Source organism: Scyliorhinus torazame, chromosome 13, assembly GCF_047496885.1.
Source record: "Scyliorhinus torazame isolate Kashiwa2021f chromosome 13, sScyTor2.1, whole genome shotgun sequence".
In the NCBI taxonomy this organism is placed as follows: Eukaryota; Metazoa; Chordata; class Chondrichthyes; order Carcharhiniformes; family Scyliorhinidae; genus Scyliorhinus; species Scyliorhinus torazame.
In genome coordinates, this window is record NC_092719.1 from 199264310 (window position 1) to 199285434 (window position 21125).

A 21125-nucleotide genomic window follows, 5' to 3' on the forward strand; every position below is an offset into this window, starting at 1 on the left:
CCCCCATGACCCTCCATCAGAGATTTTCATCAGAGACTGCATCAGGCCCCCCACCAGGGACCCCCATCAGATACCGTACTAGACCCCCTCAGATCCCCACATTAGATATCCTCCCATCAGAGACCCCACATATCAGAGACCCCCATCAGAGACCCCTCAAATCAGAGACCCCCCCACCAGAGACCCACCCTATTAGAAACCCCTCCCATATGAGAGACCCCCCCATCAGAGACACCCCACATCAGAGAAGCCCGCCCTCCCAATCAGACACCCCTGCCTAGAAGCTAAAGAGCACTCCAGGCATAAACAATGAAAAATCACTGCTTTTTCACTTACCTATCCTTTATACTTGCTGCCTCAGGCAGAGGTGTGGTAAACAGCAACTGTAACTTCATAGAAAGCCAAAACCACATCACAAGGATTTAATCCACCTCAAATCCTTTGATCTGCAAGGCTTCTATTCACTGTCAAAGAGAAAGGATTTTAGTAGGCTGCAATTGAGAGGAGAATAGCCTCCAGACAACCAGGTGTCTGGATTAATTATTTTCATTTCCCTTTACGCTTGAGATGCATTCAAGCACCCTTGCTTTGAATGTAACCTCAACATCTAGCTATGATTGACAGCTCCTGACCACATCAAAGGCAGTTAAGTGCTTTCTGCTGAGAAAATAGCATTGAAAGTACTTAACTCCTTACCTGCTCACTCGATTTTTGTGATTCATGTACCAGGACACCCTCTTTACAGTAGAGTTCTGCAATCTCTCTCAATTTAAATAATATGCCACTTTTCTATTCTTCCTGCCAAAGTGGAGAAGTTCACATTTTCCCATATTGCACTCTAACTGCCATATTTTTGCCCACTCACTTAACCTATCCATATCCCTTTGCAGATTCCTTATGACTTGCTCCTTTACCTGTCTTTGCGTGACCAGCAAATTTAGCAATCATATATTTGGTCACTTCATCCAAGTCATTGATACCAATTTCAAATAGTTGAGGCCCCATCACGTATCCCAGTGGCACTTAACTCATTACATCTTGTCAGCACAGAAAGTACCCATTTATTCCTACTCTCTGTTTCCTGTGAGCAAACCAATCCTCTATGCACATAACAAGTTACCCCTTACACCATGAACTCTGATTTGACGTGACATCTTGTCAAATGCCTTATACAAATCCAATTACACCACATCTACATGTTCCCCTTTATCCCTGTTGTTTATTGGTTTCTCAAAGATCTCTAACAAATTAGTCAAGCACAATTTCCCTTTCACAAAACCATGTTGACTCTGCCTGATTGCATGAAAATTTTTTAATTGCCCCGCTGTTACCTTCTTAATTAATGAATCCAGCATTTTCCCTATGACAGATGTTAGGCTAACTTGCCCAAAGTTTCCTGCTTTCTGTCTCCCTCCTTTCTTGAATACAGGAGTCACATTCGCTAGTTTCCAATCTGATGGGACTTTTCCAGAATCTAGGTAATTTGGGAAAATCAAAACCAATACATCCACTATTTCAGCAGCCCTGTCTTTTCAGACCCTAGGATGAGGTTCATCAGTACTGTGGACTTGTCAGCCTTTAGCGTCAATAACTTTCTCAGTATGCTTTTTCTCTTAAGTTTGATATCATCTTTAGAATCCATAGAATCCTTTATGTACAAGAAGGGCATTCGGCCCATCGTGTCTGCACCGACCCTTCAAAAGATCACTCTACCCAGGCCTACTCCCCCCTGCCCCATCCCCGCAACCCCACGCATCAATCATGGCAAATCCACTTAACCTGCACATCTTTGGACATTAAGAGGCAATTTAGCATGGACAATCCACCTAACCTGCACATCTGTTGACTGTGGGGGGAAACCAGAGCACCCGGAGGAAACCCACACAGACACGGGGAGAATGTCCAAACTCCACACAGACAGTCACCCAAGGCCGGAATCGAACCTGGGTTCCTGGCGTTGTGAGAGCAGTGCTGAGCACTATGCCACTGCGCCACCCCATTAGCTTCCTTACTTAGTCATGGACAGTGCATCCTTCCTTTGGAGTCTTTATTTTTCATTAAATGTATTCTTGCTCAGGGCAGCACAGTGGTGCAGTGGTTAGCACTGCTGCCTCATGGCGCCGAGGACCAAGGTTCGATCCCGGCCCCGGATCACTGTCCATGTGAAGTTTGCACAATCTCCCCATGTCACCCAAAAACCCAAAGATGTGCAGGTAAGGTGGATTGGTCATGCTAAATTGCTCCTAATTGGAATAAAATTTTTAAAAAAAAATAAATGTTTCCTCGCTGAGTGTTATGAAATATGACTTTAAATGTCTACCATTGCATCTCTATTGACCTATCCTTTAAACTATTTTCCTATTTCACTTTGTCGTTCCACCCTTATTAATGCCTTTATTTAAGTTTAAAACACTAGTCTTAGACCCATTCTGCTCTCTCAAACTGAAAGCGAAATTCAATCATGTTATGGTCCCTTCTACCAAGGAGTGCCTTTACTGTGAGGCCATTAATTAATCCTGCCTCTAACATGAAAAGAGACAGAAAACAAAGAGAAAGGATTGGGGCTGCAAGGCACCATATCAGGGGTATCGATTTTGTTTCCAATAATTGACATTATATCAAAGTTCAGTTGTAGTCTAAGACTTGCCAAACACTGATCAAACATTGATGTCATGCATGAGTTAGCAAAGTAAAATAATCTTACAGAAGAGCTATCAGGATTTTATATTTTCCAATTCCTACTACCAAGAATAGACGATAAAACAGCTCGTTCTCAGTGTGTACTGTATTACATTAAAAGTTAAGATACTGGAAAAAGAATAAAATTAACATACATGTCTCCCCAAAGTAATCCAAGCCGGTGACTTTTAATGCCATCCTTGATGAAAATACCAGTAAAGGTCACTGTGAAGGAGCTTGTGAGATTTGAACCAACTTGTCAGATAAAAACAGTTGTGTGCTCCTGTCTTGCTTTGGCCAATCTTGTTCTCTGAAAAAAGGAGAGAGATTTCTGAGAAAGATAAGTATTCTGTTATCCAGGATTCATTTCTATGTTTGACCCAGTTTTTGGTCACCTAACTTAATGACCCCTGATGTGAAGCAGTGTCATATGTTTGCCTGATTGCTCTCTTGTGAAGCAGCTGGGATGTTTTACTCTGCTAAGGTGCCACATAAACACCAGCTGTTGTTGTATTTGTTTTGTATGATACAAATGGTGACATGTGAGGAAATACTTTTAGCTATCCATCACTGTGGGGGAAATGGTGCTCTGAACGCACTACCTTCTCCCCTCACCGACTTCCCATCTGACAGCATGGGAGAAATAGTGTTTGAAATTAAAGGAAAGAGCTAGCAAAATATTGTTCAGTGGTGTGGTATGTCAGTGATGCAGTTGTCCACTGCATAATTACTAAAAAAATAAATGAATGCAGTGTGGAGTGCTAGGACTGATTCCATTATTCACCAGCTGCAGCAACATTTGGAGGAGTGGAGGGTACTGGGTGGCACTGTCAAGGGTCATGTGTCCCCTGGAGGTATATTGGAACATGAATCACCCTTACTGTCCCTTCACATCTGAGATCTGGGTTCTGATCTTGCCAAGATTAGAGGAGATGCTGGCTCAGTGGTAATGTCATAGGGCTTTAATGATCTGGCATGCAAGGGTTCAAATCCCACCACTGAAGTGGGTGATATGTGAATTCAATTAATTCATAAATTCAATTAATCAAATCTGGAATTGAAAACTAGCTTTAGTAATGGTGACCATGAAACTCTGATTGATTGTTGCAAAAACCCATCTGTTTCACTGATGCCCTTTAGGGAAGGAAATCTGCCGTCCTTACCCGGTCTGGCCTACATGTGACTCCAGATCCCATAGCAATGAGGTTGACTCTGAAATGGCCTAGTTCAAGGGCAGTTAGGAATGGGCGACAAACATTGGCCTTGCCAGTGATGCCAAATCCCATGAAAACATTTTAAAAAATGATAGTTCCATGATAGTTTGAAAATGTGCAGGTTAGGTGGATTGGGCATGTTAAATTGCCCCTTAGTGTCCAAAAGGTTAGGTGGGGTTACTGGGTTATGGGGATAGGGTGGAAGTGTCGGCTTAAGTAGGGTTGAGGGTGCTAGGCCTTTTCCCATTAGAACGGAGAAGGATGAGGGGCGACTTGATAGAGGTTTATAAGATGATCAGGGGAATAGATAGAGTAGACAGTCAGAGACTTTTTCCCCGGGTGGAACAAACCATTACAAGGGGACATAAATTTAAGGTGAGTGGTGGAAGATATAGGGGGGATGTCAGAGGTAGGCTCTTTACCCAGAGAGTAGTGGGGGCATGGAATGCACTGCCTGTGGAAGTAGTTGAGTCGGAAACATTAGGGACCATCAAGCCGCTATTGGATAGGTACATGGATTACGGTAAAATGATATAGTGTAGATTTATTTGTTCTTAAGGGCAGCACGGTAGCATTGTGGATAGCACAATTGCTTCACAGCTCCAGGGTCCCAGGTTCGATTCCGGCTTGGGTCACTGTCTGTGCGGAGTCTGCACATCCTCCCCGTGTCTGCGTGGGTTTCCTCCGGGTGCTCCGGTTTCCTCCCACAGTCCAAAGATGTGCAGGTTAGGTGGATTGGCCATGCTAAATTGCCCTTAGTGTCCAAAATTGCCCTTAGTGTTGGGTGGAGGTGTTGACTTTGGGTAGGGTGCTCTTTCCAAGAGCCGGTGCAGACTCAATGGGCCGAATGGCCTCCTTCTGCACTGTAAATTCAATGATAATCTATGATTAATCTAGGTCAAAGGTTCGGCACAACATCGTGGGCCGAAGGGCCTGTTCCGTGCTGTATTTTGCTATGTTCTATGTTCTATGTAGGGTGCTCTTTCCAAGGGCACACTTGATGGGCCAAATGGCCTCCTTCTGCACTGTAAATTCTATGATCTAATTGTAAGTAAAATTAAGTTGGGCTGTATCCAGTTTAATTCCAAGTGGGTGTGAAGTAAAACCGTTTGTTATTATTCTCCACCAAAGGATTACATCCTTCCTTTAAAAATATTACAAAACAAAAATCAGTGTGATTTCACTAAAATTAGAAACGAGAAATGTCACCCCTTAATTAGTGATCTCACTCAGAATACCACGAGTAGATGAGGGAACACCGACTTCTTTTGGCTGTATGGAATAGAATTATTAACTTGGCAGTGAAGGATGAGTTTATGATTCTATTAAGCCAAGCATCCAGAGAAGATGTTTCCTCAAGGACGGTTACTTTAGTAAATGGAAATATCTTCACGCTGGCATGGCAAATTATGTTTTCCTGATGTTGCTGCAGGAAGCGGAGTGGGGCAGGGCCTAGGTAGCGTCTCCGTGCATCTACCCCAGGCTGCAGCTGACTCGAGCATGCATAATGCTGCTAAAATGCCTGCTTTCCAGTAAAACTAATGATCCATCTTCAGCGTTGCAGGAACTTGCAGTCAAGGTCACTAAATGATGAGCTGCATCGGTTTATTACTAATGATCTTAACAAAACCTTAATAAGTAAAAAGCTACCTTTCAGCTTTCATTTATCAGTAGAGATTTTTGAGTGGTACGAATCCAGAGCACAGAAATAATGTATGAGAAGGGCATCACTCCGTACTCTCATCTTTTATTAAAATTAACAAAGAAAGGAATGTCAGAAAGAGTAAATAATTCACTTTTCCGGCACTGACGTCTATAATTGAACGCAACCTAGAATTCGAAGCATTAAAACCCCGCATGGCGTTTTGATGTAAGTATTGATATAATCAAATTACACAACATACAATTTTCCTCCGAGTCCATTGTTTGGGGAAGATGCAAATAAGATAGGGTGAGTGTAGCCTTTTGTTAAGGTATACGCTGCCTCTCAGACGCTGCAATGGGTTCAGCCTAAGTCTCTCATTATCAACGTCAACCCAGGGTTCCAGAAATATCTTCAGTCTTCTGCAACTATAAAACTAGGAAGCCAGTTTGAGATTATTATGAAATTTGGTTTTCAACATGATGCAGCTTCCTTGGACATAGGTGAGATTATAAACAGCCCACAGTGGGGATCAGAATGCCAGCTGTTACAAAACATATTGGGTGGGAAGAGATTCAATCAAATTAACAGACCAAACATTACAAGATGCAAAAAACTATTAAATGGACTGCCCCAGGAGGAGCTGTGGGGTGAGATAGAGGATGGTCTATGGGCAGACGCGTTGAGTAGAGTCAACACGTCCGCAACATGTGCCAGGCTCAGCCTGATACAATTTAAGGTTGTTCACCGGGCTCACATGACAGTGGCCCGGATGAGCAGATTTTTTGGGGTGGAGGACAGGTGCGCAAAATGTGCGGGAGGACCGGCGAACCATGTCCACATGGTTTGGACATGTCCAAAGCTTAGGGGATTTTGGCAGGGGTTTGCGGACATCATGTCCACGGTGTTAAAAACAAGGGTGGCGCTGAGTCCAGGGGCGTCTTTCTCCGCCGGCGGGAGTCTCCGTTTTGCCGGAGCCCGGGGGTTTCCCGACGGCGTGGGGCTGCCCCACAATGGGAAACCCCATTGACCGGCCGGTGTAACGGAGCATCCCGCTGGCGGGTTGGGGCAGAAATGTGGCGCGGCGGGGCGGAGAATTTCGCTCCAGAGGTGGCGATTTTCGGGGTTTCAGAAGACCCGGGAATCCAGGAGGAGAAAGAGGCAGACGTTCTGGCCTTTGCTTCCCTGGTAGCCCGGAGACGGATACTATTAGCATGGAGGGACTCAAAGCCCCCGAAGTCGGAGACCTGGCTATCGGACATGGCAAGCTTTCTCTGTTTGGAGAAAATCAAGTTCGCCTTGAGAAAGGTGGCAACCGTTCGTCGACTTCTTTGGGGAAATTAATCGCCAGCAGACCGGGGGGGGGGGGGTAATTTAGATTAGAGTAGTGGGTCAACAAGGGTGGGACCTGTACGAGAGGTAAATGGCTTTTGCACTATGTTTATGGTTTCATGTACATTGTTTATTTTGTTGTTGTTACTATACCAAAAATACCTCAATAAAATGTTTATTTTTTTAAAAATGGACTGTCCGCCAAGAGTTAAACTTTGTCTCAGGCAGACAGATCGGATTGAGAGGAAATGAGATAGGCTGAGACTGGCTGAAATGGGGAATGCTGTTACTGTACTGGCAGAGATAGGATTGGGTGAAGCTGACAATTTGGAGTTACAGACTGATGTGGAGTGTCTGAGGCAGGCGTGCCACACGGGGACTGCTTGAGGCAGGTTGACTGAGTGGCAGGGACCCGGGCCACAGTGTAAGTTAAGCTTGCAAATCTCTGGAAGCAAGAGATGCTCTCTTCAATTGGTGCTACCAGTTTGTTGAAAAATGAACCATTTGTAATGTTTTAGCTGTGAGAAGCAAACTGAACCATTGCTGTGTATGGTTTGTAAACTTCAAATGTACTCTGATTGTAACTCTTTAACCATGAGAGGTTATGCTAGATGATACTGCTAAACGGTCAGATCTTGTGTCACAAGCAATATTCTAGGCGTTTTACAATTACCATCTCTGAATTATTGCTGAATAAGAACAAAATGATGTCTGGATGTGTCAAGGATATATCAGCAGAAGGGGCCAGACATATCCATGAAAACGATTTGGGACTAAAAATACAGGCTAAGAAAAGATGTGTAAAAATAAGACATGCAGTCACTGTTCTTTGTGTTCGGTTGATTAATAACCATATCCCATTGATTGCTCTTTTGTTGTTCCCTGCCTGCTCTGCTTTGCAACTCAGTCCAAATCTGTTATTATTAACCTCTGGTGTTAATGCATGTAAAGTCCATAGAGCCAGTTCAACCACTCCAAAGAGCTGAAGGTGAACAACTTAATGTGTTACCGTGTTCTAATTGATGTGTCCTGACATGGGTGAAGCCACTCTAAGTACTGAAATTATTATGGGAAAGAATCCCTGCATTTAAATAATAGATCTGGACAAAAGGTACAGTTGGTCAATTAGATCTTTTTTTTATACATTCCAGCATTTTGTGCCCACCCCAATTGCCCTTGAGAAGGTGGAGGTGTGGTGTCTTCTTGAACTACTGCAGGGCAGCACAAGTGGAGAGCACTGTGGCTTCACAGCGCCAGGGTCCCAGGTTCGATTCCCCGCTGGGTCACTGTCTATGCGGAGTCTGCACGTTCTCCCCGTGTCTGCGTGGGTTTCCTCCGGGTGCTCCGGTTTCCTCCCACAGTCCAAAGACGTGCAGGTTAGGTGGATTGGCCACGATAAATTGCCCTTACTGACCAAAAAGGTTAGGAGGGGTTATTGGGTTAAGGGGCTAGGGGGGAAGTGAAGGCTTAAGTGGGTCAGTGCAGACTCGATGGGCTGAATGGCCTCCTTCTGCACTGTATGTTCTATGGTCTATGTACTGCAGTCTGTGTGGTGTAGGTGCACCCAAGGTGCTGTTGGGGAGTGAGTTGACCCAGCGGCTTAGAAGAAACGATGATACAGTTCCAAGTCAGGGTGGGATGTGACTTGGAGGGAAACCTCCAGCTGTGGTGTTCAGATGTGGCTGCTTCCATTGTATTTCTAGGTGGTAGAGGTTTGGGAAATGCAGTTGAAGGAACCTTAATTGGAAAGTTGTTGAGGTGCATCTTGTGGATGGCATACATTGATGTAATTAATTAATTAGATTAGGCCAGTTTTCAGAGGCTACATTCACAGTATAAAAGTGTTCCACCTACAGTGCAGACTTTGTTTGCACTGTGTGCTGAATTTGGTGCATTTGAGTGCTATAGTGAGAGTTTGGTGACTGAGGGAGTTAGGTGAGGAGGGAGTAAGGTGCTCCTTTCATTTTGTTTCCTACATTTCCACAAATAGCAAGAAGAGAGCCAGGAGTTTAAGAGAGTGCAGCTGACTAGGAACAGAGTTGGAATTCCAGTTGGTCCACAGGGCAGCTATAATTCTGTGAGGTAAGAGGGGATGGAGGCTAGGCCAGTTGCATGCTCCTCCTGTAGGGTGTGGGTGGTGAGGGATACCACCGGTGTCCCCGCTGACTATACCTGCGGGAAGTGCACCCAACTCCAGCTCCTCAGGAGCTGGAGCTGGAGCTGGATGAACTTCGGATCATCCGGGAGGCAGAGGGGGTTATAGAGAAGAGTTACAGGTAGGTAACCACACCCAAGGTACAGGACAAGAGTAGCTGTGTTACAGTCAGGGGAAAGAAAACAAACAGGCAGACAGTGCAGGGATCCCTCGTGGCCGTTCCCCTTCAAAACAAGTATACCGTTTTGGATGCTGTTGGGGGGGATGACCTACCAAGGGAAGGCCCTAGCGGCCAGGTCTCTGGCACTGAGTCTGGCTCTGGAGCTCAGAAGGAAAGGGGAGAGAATAGAAAAGCAATAGTAATAGGAGATTCAATAGTTAGGGGAATAGATAGGAGATGCTGTGGTCGCGAGCGAGACTCCCGGAAGGTATGTTGCCTCCCGAGTGCCAGGGCCAGGGATGTCTCGGATCGTGTCTTCAGGATTCTTAAGGGGGAGGGGGAGCAGCCAGAAGTCATGGTGCACATTGGTACCAACGACGTAGGTAGGAAAAGGGGTGTAATAAACGAGTTTAGGGAGTTAGGCTGGAAGTTAAAAGCCAGGACAGACAGAGTTGTCATCTCTGGTTTGTTGCCGGTGCCACGTGATAGCGAGGCTAGGAATAGGGAGAGAGTGCAGTTGAACACGTGGCTGCAGGAATGGTGTGGGAGGGAGGGCTTCAGGTATTTGGATAATTGGAGCGCATTCTGGGGAAGGTGGGACCTGTACAAGCAGGGCAGGTTACATCTGAACCAGAGGGGCACCAATATCCTGGGAGGAAGGTTTTCTAATACTCTTCAGGAGGGTTTAAATTAATTTGGCAGGGGAATGGGAGCCGGATTTGTAGTCCAGCAACTAAGGTAGCCGATATTCAGGACGCCAAAGCATGTAGTGAGGCAGTGGGGAAGGGAACACTGACAAAGGAGAGTACTTGCAGGCACAGAGATGGGTTGAAGTGTGTATACTTCAACGCAAGAAGCATCAGGAATAAAGTGGGTGAACTTAAGGCATGGATCGGTACTTGGGACTACGATGTGGTGGCCATCACGGAAACCTGGATAGAAGAGGGGCAGAAATGGTTGTTGGAGGTCCCTGGTTATAGATTTTTCAATAAGATTAGGGAGGGTGGTAAAAGAGGTGGGGGGGGGGGGCATTGTTTATTAGAGATAGTATAACAGCTGCAGAAAGGCAGTTCGAGGAGTACCTGCCTACTGAGGTAGTATGGGTTGAAGTCAGAAATAGGAAAGGAGCAGTCACCTTGTTGGGAGTTTTCTATAGGCCCCCCAATAGTAGCAGAGGTGTGGAGGAACAGATTTTGGAAAGGTGCAGAAGTCATAGGGTAGTAGTCATGGGTGACTTCAACTTCCCAAACATTGAGTGGAATGTCTTTGGATTAAATAGTTTGGATGGGGTGGTCTTTGTGCAGTGTGTCCAGGAAGCTTTTCTAACACAGTATGTAGATTGTCCGACCAGAGGGGAGGCCATATTGGATTTGGTACTTGGTAATGAACCAGGGCAAGTGATAGATTTGTTAGTGGGGGCGCATTTTGGAGATAGTGACCACAATTCTGTGACTTTCACTTTAGTAATGGAGAGAGATAGGTACGTGCAACAGGGCAAGGTTTACAATTGGGGGAAGGGTAAATACGATGTTGTCAGACAAGAATTGAAGTGCATAAGTTGGGAACATAGGGGGGGGCGATTCTCCACTCCCACGCCGGTTGGGAGAATCGCCTGGGACGCCAAAATTTCCGGGGACGCCGGTCCGACGCCCTCCTGCGATTCTCCCAAGCGGCGGGAACGGCCCAGTCGAGTTTCGCAGGCCGGAGAATCGGCGGAGACACCCAAAATGGCGATTCTCCGGCACCCCCGCTATTCTGAGGCCCGGATGGGCCGAGCGGCCAGGCCAAAACGGCGGGTTCCCCCCAGCGCCGTCCACACCTGGTCGCTGCAGTCGTGGGCGGTGCGTGAACGCTGGGGGGGGCGGCCTGTGGGGGGGCGAGGGGGGATCCTGCACCGGGCTTCACCTGGAATGTGGGGTGGCCCGCGATCGGTGCCCACCGATCGTCGGGCTGTCCTCTCTGAAGGAGGACCTCCTTCCTTCCGTGGCCCCGCAAAATCCGTCCCCCATCTTCTTGCGGGGCGGACTTAGAGAGGACGGCAACCGCGCATGCGCGGATGACGTCCGTTATGCGGCGCCGGCCGCGTCATCTATGCGGCGCCGCTTTTACGCGGGCGACAAGGCCTGGCGCATGTAGATGACGCGGCGCCGATACTGGCCCATTGTCAGGGCCTGAATCGTCGGGACCGGGGCTGTTCCGCGCCGTTGTGAACCTCGACGGCGTTCACGACGGCGCAGCCACTTCGGCGTGGGAGTGGAGAATCCCGCCCAGGCTGGCATGGAAGGACATAAGTGAAATGTGGAACTTGTTCAAGGAACAGGTACTACGTGTCCTTGATATGTATGTCCCTGTCAGGCAGGGAAGAGATGGTCGAGTGAGGGAACTATGGTTGACAAGAGAGGTTGAATGTCTTGTTAAGAGGAAGAAGGAGACTTATGTAAGGCTGAGGAAACAAGGTTCAGACTCGGCACTGGAGGGATACAAGATAGCCAGGAGGGAACTGAAGAAAGGGATTAGGAGAGCTAAGAGAGGGCATGAAAAATCTTTGGTGGGTAGGATCAAAGAAAACCCCAAGGCCTTTTGCACATATGTGAGAAATATGAGAATGACTAGAGCAAGGGTAGTTCCGATCAAGGACAGTAGCGGGAGATTGTGTATTGAGTCTGAAGAGATAAGGGAGGTCTTGAACGAGTACTTTTCTTCAGTATTTACAAATGAGAGGGGCCATATTGTTGGAGAGGACAGTGTGAAACAGATTGGTAAGCTTGAGGAAATACTTGTTAGGAAGGAAGATGTGTTGGGCATTTTGAAAAACTTGAGGATAGGCAAGTCCCCCGGGCCTGACGGGATATATCCAAGGATTCTATGGGAAGCAAGAGATGAATTTGCAGAGCCTTTGGAAATGATCTTTTCGTCCTCATTGTCAACAGGGGTGGTACCAGGAGATTGGCGAATGTTGTGCCCCTGTTCAAAAAAGTGAATAGGGATAACCCTGGGAATTACAGGCTAGTTAGTCTTACTTCGGTGGTAGGCAAAGTAATGGAAAGGGTACTGAGGGATAGGATTTATTTAAAAAAAAATTTTTTAAATACGTTTAGCAAATTTTTCCAACAAGATTTTTGTAACAAACAGACCCCCTCCCCATAACAAAAAGAAGAAAGAACACAAACACCACAATCAAAAAGAATAAGCTACTTATACATTGGGTTTCTCCCGTATATATTAACCCCCCCATATGACATTCAAAAGTACCCTTGAGGAAACCCCCCCCCCACCCACCCAAATACCCCCCCGAAAGAGACAGCCCCCCCTTGGGTTGCTGCTGCTGCTGACCTCCTCCTAGTGCTCCGCGAGATAGTCTAGGAACGGTTGCCACTGCCTGGAGAACCCCTGCACAGACCCTCTCAAGGCAAACTTTATCCTCTCCAGCTTAAATGAACCCTGCCATCCAGGCTTCCACACTGGGGGGCTTTGCATCCTTCCATAATAGCAAGATCCTCCGCCGGGCTACCAGGGACGCAAAGGCCAGGATACCGGCCTCTTTCGCCTCCTGCACTCCCGGCTCGTCCGTTACCCCAAATAGTGCCAACCCCCAACTCGGCTTGACCTGGACTTTCACACCTTGGACATAGTCCTCACGAAACCCCTCCAAAACCCATCCACTGCCGGGCACGACCAGAACATGTGGACGTGATTCGCCGGGCTTCCCGAGCACCTCCCACATCTGTCCTCCACCCCAAAGAACCTACTCAACCTCGCCCCTGTCATAAGGGATAGGATTTCTGAGCATCTGGAAAGACACTGCTTGATTAGGGATAGTCAGCACGGATTTGTGAGGGGTAGGTCTTGCCTTACACGTCTTATTGAATTCTTTGAGGTGGTGACCAAGCATGTGGATGAAGGTAAAGCAGTGGATGTAGTATACATGGATTTTAGTAAGGCATTTGATAAGGTTCCCCATGGTAGGCTTATGCAGAAAGTAAGGAGGCATGGGATAGTGGGAAATTTGGCCAGTTGGATAACGAACTGGCTAACCGATAGAAGTCAGAGAGTGGTGGTGGATGGCAAATATTCAGCCTGGATCCCAGTTACCAGTGGCGTACCACAGGGATCAGTTCTGGGTCCTCTGCTGTTTGTGATTTTCATTAATGACTTGGATGAGGGAGTTGAAGGGTGGGTCAGTACATTTGCAGACGATATGAAGATTGGTGGAGTTGTGGATAGTGAGGTGGGCTGTTGTCGGCTGGAATGACACATAGATAGGATGCAGAGCTGGGCTGAGAAGTGGCAGATGGAGTTTAACCCTGAAAAGTGTGAGGTTGTCCATTTTGGAAGGACAAATATGAATGCGGAATACAGGGCTAACGGTAGGGTTGTTGGCAATGTGGAGGAGCAGAGAGATCTTGGGGTCTATGTTGATACATCTTTGAAAGTTGCCACTCGAGAAGTGGATAGAGCTGTGAAGAAGGCCTATGGTGTGCTCGCGTTCATTAACAGAGGGATTGAATTTAAGAGCCGTGAGGTGATGATGCAGCTGTACAAAACGTTGGTAAGGCCACATTTGGAGTACTGTGTACAGTTCTGGTTGCCTCATTTTAGGAAGGATGTGGAAGCTTTGGAAAAGGTTCAAAGGAGATTTACCAGGATGTTGCCTGGAATGGAGAGTAGGTCTTACGAGGAAAGGTTGAGGGTGCTAGACCTTTTCTCATTAGAACGGAGAAGGATGAGGGGCGACTTGATAGAGGTTTATAAGATGGTCAGGGGAATAGATAGAGTAGACAGTCAGAGACTTTTTCCCCGGGTGGAACAAACCATTACAAGGGGACATAAATTTAAGGTGAAAGGTGGAAGATATAGGAGGGATATCAGAGGTAGGTTCTTTACCTAGAGAGTAGTGGGGGCATGGAATGCACTGCCTGTGGAAGTAGTTGAATCGGAAACATTAGGAACCTTCAAGCCGCTATTGGATAGGTACATGGATTACGGTAGAATGATATAGTGGAGATTAATTTGTTCTTAAGGACAGCACGGTAGCATTGTGGCTAGCACAGTTGTTTCACGGCTCCAGGGTCCCAGGTTCGATTCCGGCTTGGGTCACCGGAGTCTGCACGTCCTCCTCGTGTTTGCGTGGGTTTCCTCTGGGTGTTCCGGTTTCCTCCCACAGTCCGGGGATGTGCAGGTTAGGTGGATTGGCCATGATGGGTTGCCCTTGGTGTCCAGGATTGCCCTTAGTCTTGGGTGGGGTTACTGGGTTGTGGGGATAGGGTGGAGGTGTTGACCTTGGGTGGGGTGTTCTTTCCAGGAGCCGGTGCAGACTCGATGGGCCGAATGGCCTCCTTCTGCACTGTAAATTCAATGATAATCTATGATTAATCTAGGACAAAGGTTTGGCACAACATCGTGGGCCAAAGGGCCTGTTCTGTGCTGTATTTTTCTATGTTCTCTATGTCACGGTGCGCCAGTAGTGGAATGAATAAATATTTAAGGTGGTAGATGGGTTGCCAATCACAAGAGTTGCTTTTGTCCTGGATGGTGTTGGGCTTCTTGAGTGTTTTGGAGCTGCACTCATCCAGGCAAGTGAAGAGTATACCATCACACTCCTAACTCGTGCCTTGTAGACTTTGGACAGGCTTTGGGAATGTTCTGCAGTTAAGGGATAACAGAGCAATAAAATTCTCCAGCAATGTTATCCACAGGCAGGGAGAGTGGTGAGTGAAGTTCTGCTTCATTGTTAATATTCTCTCTAGGCTTTTTCAATTGATCCTGCATGTTAAAGTGCAGCTTCTGCAACCTTCATGCTCCTGCCATGACCGTGAAGGTCTGGCTTAAGTGCTCAAAACTCTTACAATGCCACTCACATAATGATCTCACTATGTTTCCTGTGTTGGAGAGGATGCTCTCTGGCTAGGCGTACATCATTCTCATCAGCGCCATTGTTATACATTATCTTGGACTGTACTCATTCCTGGAGCCATGGGCTTTCTCTGCATCTTGCCAGACAGGGCTACAGTATTTCATCACCAAGTAAATACAGCCTTAGATTTTAGATTAGATTTATTGTCACATGGACCGAGGTACAGTGAAAAGTATTGTTCTGCGTACAGTCCAGGCAGATCATTCCGTACATGAAAAATATAGGATATACAATAAATACACAATGTAAATTCACAGACATAGACATTGGGTGAAGCTATGGAGTGTCGTGCTAGACAGTAGAGAAGATGCACGGAGAGATCAGTTTAGTCCATAAGAGGTTTATTCAAGAGTCTGATAACAGCAGGGAAGAAGCTGATTTTGAATCTGTTAGTGCGTGTTTTCATAGAATTTACAGTGCAGAAAGAGGCCATTCGGCCCATCGAGTCTGCACCGGCTCCTGGAAAGAACATCCTACCCAAGGTCAACACCTCCACCCTATCCCCGTAACCCAGTAACCCCACCCAACACTAAGAGCAATTTTGGATACTAAGGGCAATTTATCACGGCCAATCCACCTAACCTGCACATCTTTGGACTGTGGGAGGAAACCGGAGCACCCGGAGGAAACCCACGCACACACGGGGAGGATGTGCAGACTCCGCACAGACAGTGACCCAAGCCGGAATCGAACCTGGGACCCTGGAGCTGTGAAGCAATTGTGCTAACCACTGTGCTACCGTGCTGTTCTCAGATTTTTGTATCTTCTGCCCGATGGAAGAGGTTGGAAGAGAGAATAACCCGGGTGGGAGGGATCATTGGTGTGATTTGATTTGATTTATTATTGTCACACGTATTAGTATACAGTGAAAATAATTACTTCTTGCATGCTATGCAGACAACGCATACCGTACATAGGGAAGGAAGGAGAGACTATAGATTATGCTGTCCGCTTTCCTAAGACAGCGGGAAGTGTAGACATAAGAACATAAGAACTAGGAACAGGAATAGGCCATCTGGCCCCTCGAGCCTGCTCCGCCATTTAATGAGATCATGGCTGATCTTTGTGGACTCAGCTCCACTCTCCGGCCCGTACACCATATCCCCGAATCCCTTTATTCTTTAGAAAGGTATCTATCTTTCTCTTAAAAACGTTTAAAGAAGGAGCCTCAACTGCTTCACTGGGCAAGGAATTCCAGAGATTCACAACCCTTTGGGTGAAGACGTTCCTCCTAAACTCGGTCCTAAATCTACTTCCACTTATTTTGAGGCTGTGCCCCCTAGTTCTGCTTTCCCCGACCAGTGGAAACAACCTGCCCGCATCTGAGTCACTGGATGGGATGTGGGTTCGCATGTTGGACTGGGCTGTGTTTACAACCCTCCATAGTTTCTAACGGTCTTGGGCCGAGCAGTTTCCATACCAGGCTGTGATGCAGCCAGATAGGATGCTTTCTATGGTGCATCGGTAGAAATTGGTAAGAGTCAATGTGGACATGCCGAATTTCCTTAGTTTCCTGAGGAAATATTTAATTGTGCTTTCTTGGTCGTAACATCGACATTGGTGGACCAGGGCAGATTGTTGGCCTTTGACACGGTCCCTCACGGCAGACTGGTACAAAAGGTAAGTCACACGGGATCAGAGGTGAGCTGACAAGATGTATACAGAACTGGCTCTGTTATAGAAGATAGAGGGAAGCGGTGGAAGGGTGATTTTCTAAATGGAAGTCTGTGACTAGTAGTGTTCCACAGGGATCAGTGCTGGTACCGTTGCTGTTTATATTACACATAAATGATTTGGAGGAAAATGTAACTGGTATGATTCATAAGTTTGGGGAAGACACAAAGGTTGGTGGAATTGCGGATAGCGATGAGGACTGTCAGAGGATACAGCAGGATATAGATCGGTTGGAGACTTGGGCGGAGAGATGGCAGATGGAGTTTAATCCGGACGAATGTGAGGTCATGTATCTTGGAAGATTTAATACAGGTGGGAAATATACAGTGAATGGTAGAACCCTTAAGAGCATTGACAGGCAGAGGGATCTGGGTATACAGGTCCACAGGTCACTGAAAGTGACAACACAGGTGGAGAAGGTAGTCAAGAAGGCGTGCGGCATGCTTGCTTTCATCGGCTGGGACATTGAATATAAAAATTGGCAAGTCATGCTGCAGCTGTATGGAATCTTAGTTGGGCCACTCTTGGAGTATAGTGTTCAATTCTGGTCACCATACTGCCGGCAGGATGTGGAGGTTTTGGAGAGGGTGCAGAGGAGGTTTACCAGGATGTTGCCTGGTATGGAGGGCATTAGCTATGAGGAGATGTTGGATAAATTTGGTTTGTGGAGCGACGGAGGTTGAGGGGCGAGATGATGGAAGTCCACAAGATTGTGAGGGGCGCGTGCAGAGTGGATAGTCAGAAGCTTTTCCCCAGGGTAGAGGGGTCAATGACTAGGGGACATAGGTTTAAAGTATGAGGAGCAAAGCTCAGAGGAGATGTGCGAGGTAAGATTTTTACACAGAGGGTAGTGGGTGCCTGGAACTCGCTGCCGGAAGAGGTGGTGGAAGGAGATACGATATTGACGTTTAAGGGCATCTTGACAAACACATGAATAGGATGGGAATAGAGGGATATGGGCCCTGGGAGTGCAGAAGATTGTAGTTTGGACGGGCAGCATGTCCGGCGCAGGCTTGGAGGGCCGAAGGGCCTGTTCCTGTGCTGTAATTTTCTTTGTTCTTAAACTCTGTGGAATTAAGGGGGTGGGCTGGATTCTCCATCCCGGGATGGCCGGAATGCATTCCCTGATGGGACGGGGAATTGGGCATTGGGGCAAAATCAGGACTGGGCACCGACCCGAACACAATGCACCGACCCCGCCACTGGCGGCGGTGTGAAAGGGTCCCACGCTGCTCAGCAGCGGGAGCATGTAAATAAATGCAAATGCATCTTAATGACCAATTTGCATTTATTTATCCGGCCCGGCACCCTGGACGGGATTCTCTGACCCTGAGGCTAAGTGTTGACATCGTCGTAAACGCCGTCGTGTTTCCCGACGGCTTCAACATGGCCTCAGGAGCAGCGATTCTGACCCCTACAGGGGGCCAGCACGGCACTGGAGCGACCCAGGCCATTCCAGTTGCTGATCCCGGTGTCAGATGGGCACCGCGGGTCTGCGCGTGCGCAGTGGGACCAGCGCCAATGCGTGCATGCGCAGTAGGACCGGGGCAATTGCGCCCATGCGCGGTGGCTCCCTTCTCCGCTCTCCGGAGAATTGGCGGACCGGCGTCGAGGCGTCGTCGCGCGGTTCGTTCCTGGCCTGGGCTGAAAGAATCCCGCTCCCTATTTTCTGCCCTCCCGTGATTCTCCAGTGCCCACGGCTGGGAATCATGTGGGCGCGGTTCACTTGTGGTCTCTATATTCTTGGTCCTGACGTGGACCTCGCAGTGGGCTAACGGGGCAGTGGTTGCCCCATCGACCAACCGTGAGGTTCACCACGGCGGGTCTATGATGTTAAAGACTATCCGTGCCATTCAAGGCCCAACACCATCTCCCTCACCGTAAATCGGCCCCGTGCCCCCCCCTCCCAGCACCGCACACCAGCACCCAACCCCCAGAATGCCTGGGTACCACTCCCCACTCCCAAGTACTGGGGTGACTCTTTCCCCCCCCCCCCTCCAGGAATCCTGTGATAGGGAGACCCCTCACAGGGACCGATGTATTAGGGAAACACAAGGAAACCTGTGAATACTCTGACTAAAGGAACCCCCCAATGCCCCCCTGACTAAGGGAACCTCTGGCTAATGGGAATCTCTTCTCCATCCATAGACCTCCTCCCGCTTCCCAGAAAAGAGACCCCTGTCAGGAATCTAGAGTGCAGTCCAGACAGGGCTGCGGGAAACATTATAATAATTATTATTATTGTCACAGGTAGGCTTGCATTAACACTGCAATGAAGTTACTGCGAAAATCCCCTCGTCGCGATACTCCAGCACCTGTTCAAGTACACTGAGGAAGAATTCAGAATGTCCAATTCACCTAACAGCACATCTTTTGGGACATGTGGGAAGAAACTAGAGCACCCGAAGGAAACCCATGCACACGGGGAGAACATGCAGACTCCGCACAGACAGTGACTCAAGCCGGGAATCGAACCTCGGTCCCTGATGTTGTGAAGCAACAGTGCTAACCACTGTGCTACCGTGCCACCCATATAGCTGTAATACTTACCTTGCAGCTCCACATGGCCATTCCTTGAGGGAGAGCAGCTGTGCCTGTGTCTGCATCCCACAAATCCACTATCAGCAAGCCATTCGTTGATTTTTAGTGGTGTCTCCGCTTGGCAGCTCATAAAAACCATCTGCAGCTTTGATCCATTCATATCCCTTCATGCTTCATTGGCCTAAGTGGTGAAACCCAATGTTTGAGAACATTGACCACACCAAAGAGATGTAAGTGCACTAAGTGCATTCCAATTGTTCAAGCATGGGGAATGATCCTTTTAGTCAGGCGATCCCTGTGAGGTTCCCTTTAGTTAGGGGGTCTCTGTGGGGGACCCATTTAGTTAGGGGGTCTCTGTGGATGGTACCTTTATTTAATGGGTCCTTGTGGGGGTCCCTCTTGTTAGGGGGTCTCTGTGGGGGTGCCTTCATCTAGAGGGTGTTGGGGAGAGACTCCCAATTCATGAGGTCCCTAAGGGATCTCCCTATTCAGGGGGTCAAGGGAGTTCTCCAGTTTTGGGGTCCCTGGAGGGGGTCATAGGGGACAGGAAGGGTGGGCAGGTAATGCATTGTACGGGGGAAAGGTGTCCCTCGGATGGACATTGGGAGCATCTACTTTAAGATTTACTCCCCTTGGCCCACCGCGAGGTCCACCAGGCTAGGCACATGTTTCTTGAGACCTGTTATAATCCCACCATCGTGGTTCCTGGTCCTGGGGACTGGAGAATCACAGAGGGCCAGAGATCAGGGTGCCATGTTCACTAAATCGATGCAAATCCATTCATTCACTTCGTCCCGCTGGCGCGTGGCCGAGAACCTCGATGCCGCCATCAGCGGGGGATCAGAGCATCGCAAATGGATTGGCGCCCGCCGACGCCCGGTCCCGATCCCAATTTTTTGATTCTCCGTCCCATCGGAAAATGCACTTTGGGGGCAGGATTCTTCAATAATGGGGCTACGTCCCCGCTTCAGCGTCAAAACGCGGGTATTTCACTCTGGACTTTCCTGAAGAAAGTTCAGAGTGATTCTCCTACCTGAAGGGGGCTAGCAGGACCCCGGAGTACTCCACGCAGCTCTGCCTGCCGATATGGGGCCCTGCACTTCTGGTCGGGAATCCGTGCATGCGCACGGCGGGGGCCTTCGGCGGCCGCCCCATGCGACATGGCAGGCTCACACCGCAGACCGGGCCTCCCTGAAATCGCACGCACTCGCGGATCAGTGGGCCCCGATCGCTGGCCTGGCCGTCCACGAGGCCCCTCCCCCCCCAGGTGAAGGATCCCCCCCATCAGGGCGGCCGTGGACTGACTCCCGAGCCGCCACTGGTCCTTCCCGACAGGCAAAATGTAGTTAGAACCACGCTGTTGGGAACTCGGCCAGTTTTCGTCGGAGAATCGCCGCAGGGGCCTCTGTCAATGAACCCCTACCCGTACCCGGGACCGGAGAATCGCGGGAGCAGCGTCAGACCAGGGGCGAAATTCTCCATTATCGGCGCGATGTCCGCCGACCGGCGCCAAAAACGGCGCAAATCAGTCCGGCATCGCGCCGCGCCAAAGGTGTGGAATCCTTCGCATCATGGGGGGCCGAGCCCTAACCTTGAGGGGCTAGGCCCACGCCGGACTGATTTCCGCCCCGCCAGCTGGCGGGAAAGGCCTTTGGTGCCCCGCCACCTGGTGCGGAAATGACATTGCCGGGCAGCGCGGGAGCGTTAGCGGTCGCTCACGGCATCCCCTCGCATACGCAGTGGAGGGGGTCTCTTCCGCCTCCGCCATGGTGGAGACCATGGCGAAGGCGGAAGGAAAAGAGTGCCCCCACGGC

General features: G+C 48.6%; 1 protein-coding gene and 1 long non-coding RNA gene across 2 annotated transcripts in view; one reads left to right on the forward strand and one right to left on the reverse strand.

The window, feature by feature from the left end:
* LOC140388521 (uncharacterized) overlaps positions 1-2974 on the reverse strand; it is a 57463-nt gene extending 54489 nt beyond the window's left edge. The window contains exons 1-2 of the long non-coding RNA XR_011934212.1: positions 2835-2974; positions 337-464 (exon numbers count right to left, since the gene is read on the reverse strand). This is a non-coding gene — a long non-coding RNA (uncharacterized lncRNA). The remainder of the gene's footprint in view (positions 1-336; positions 465-2834) is intronic.
* LOC140388518 (copine-9-like) overlaps positions 1-21125 on the forward strand; it is a 604903-nt gene that overhangs the window by 11560 nt on the left and 572218 nt on the right. The gene's annotated exons all lie outside the window — the stretch shown is intronic.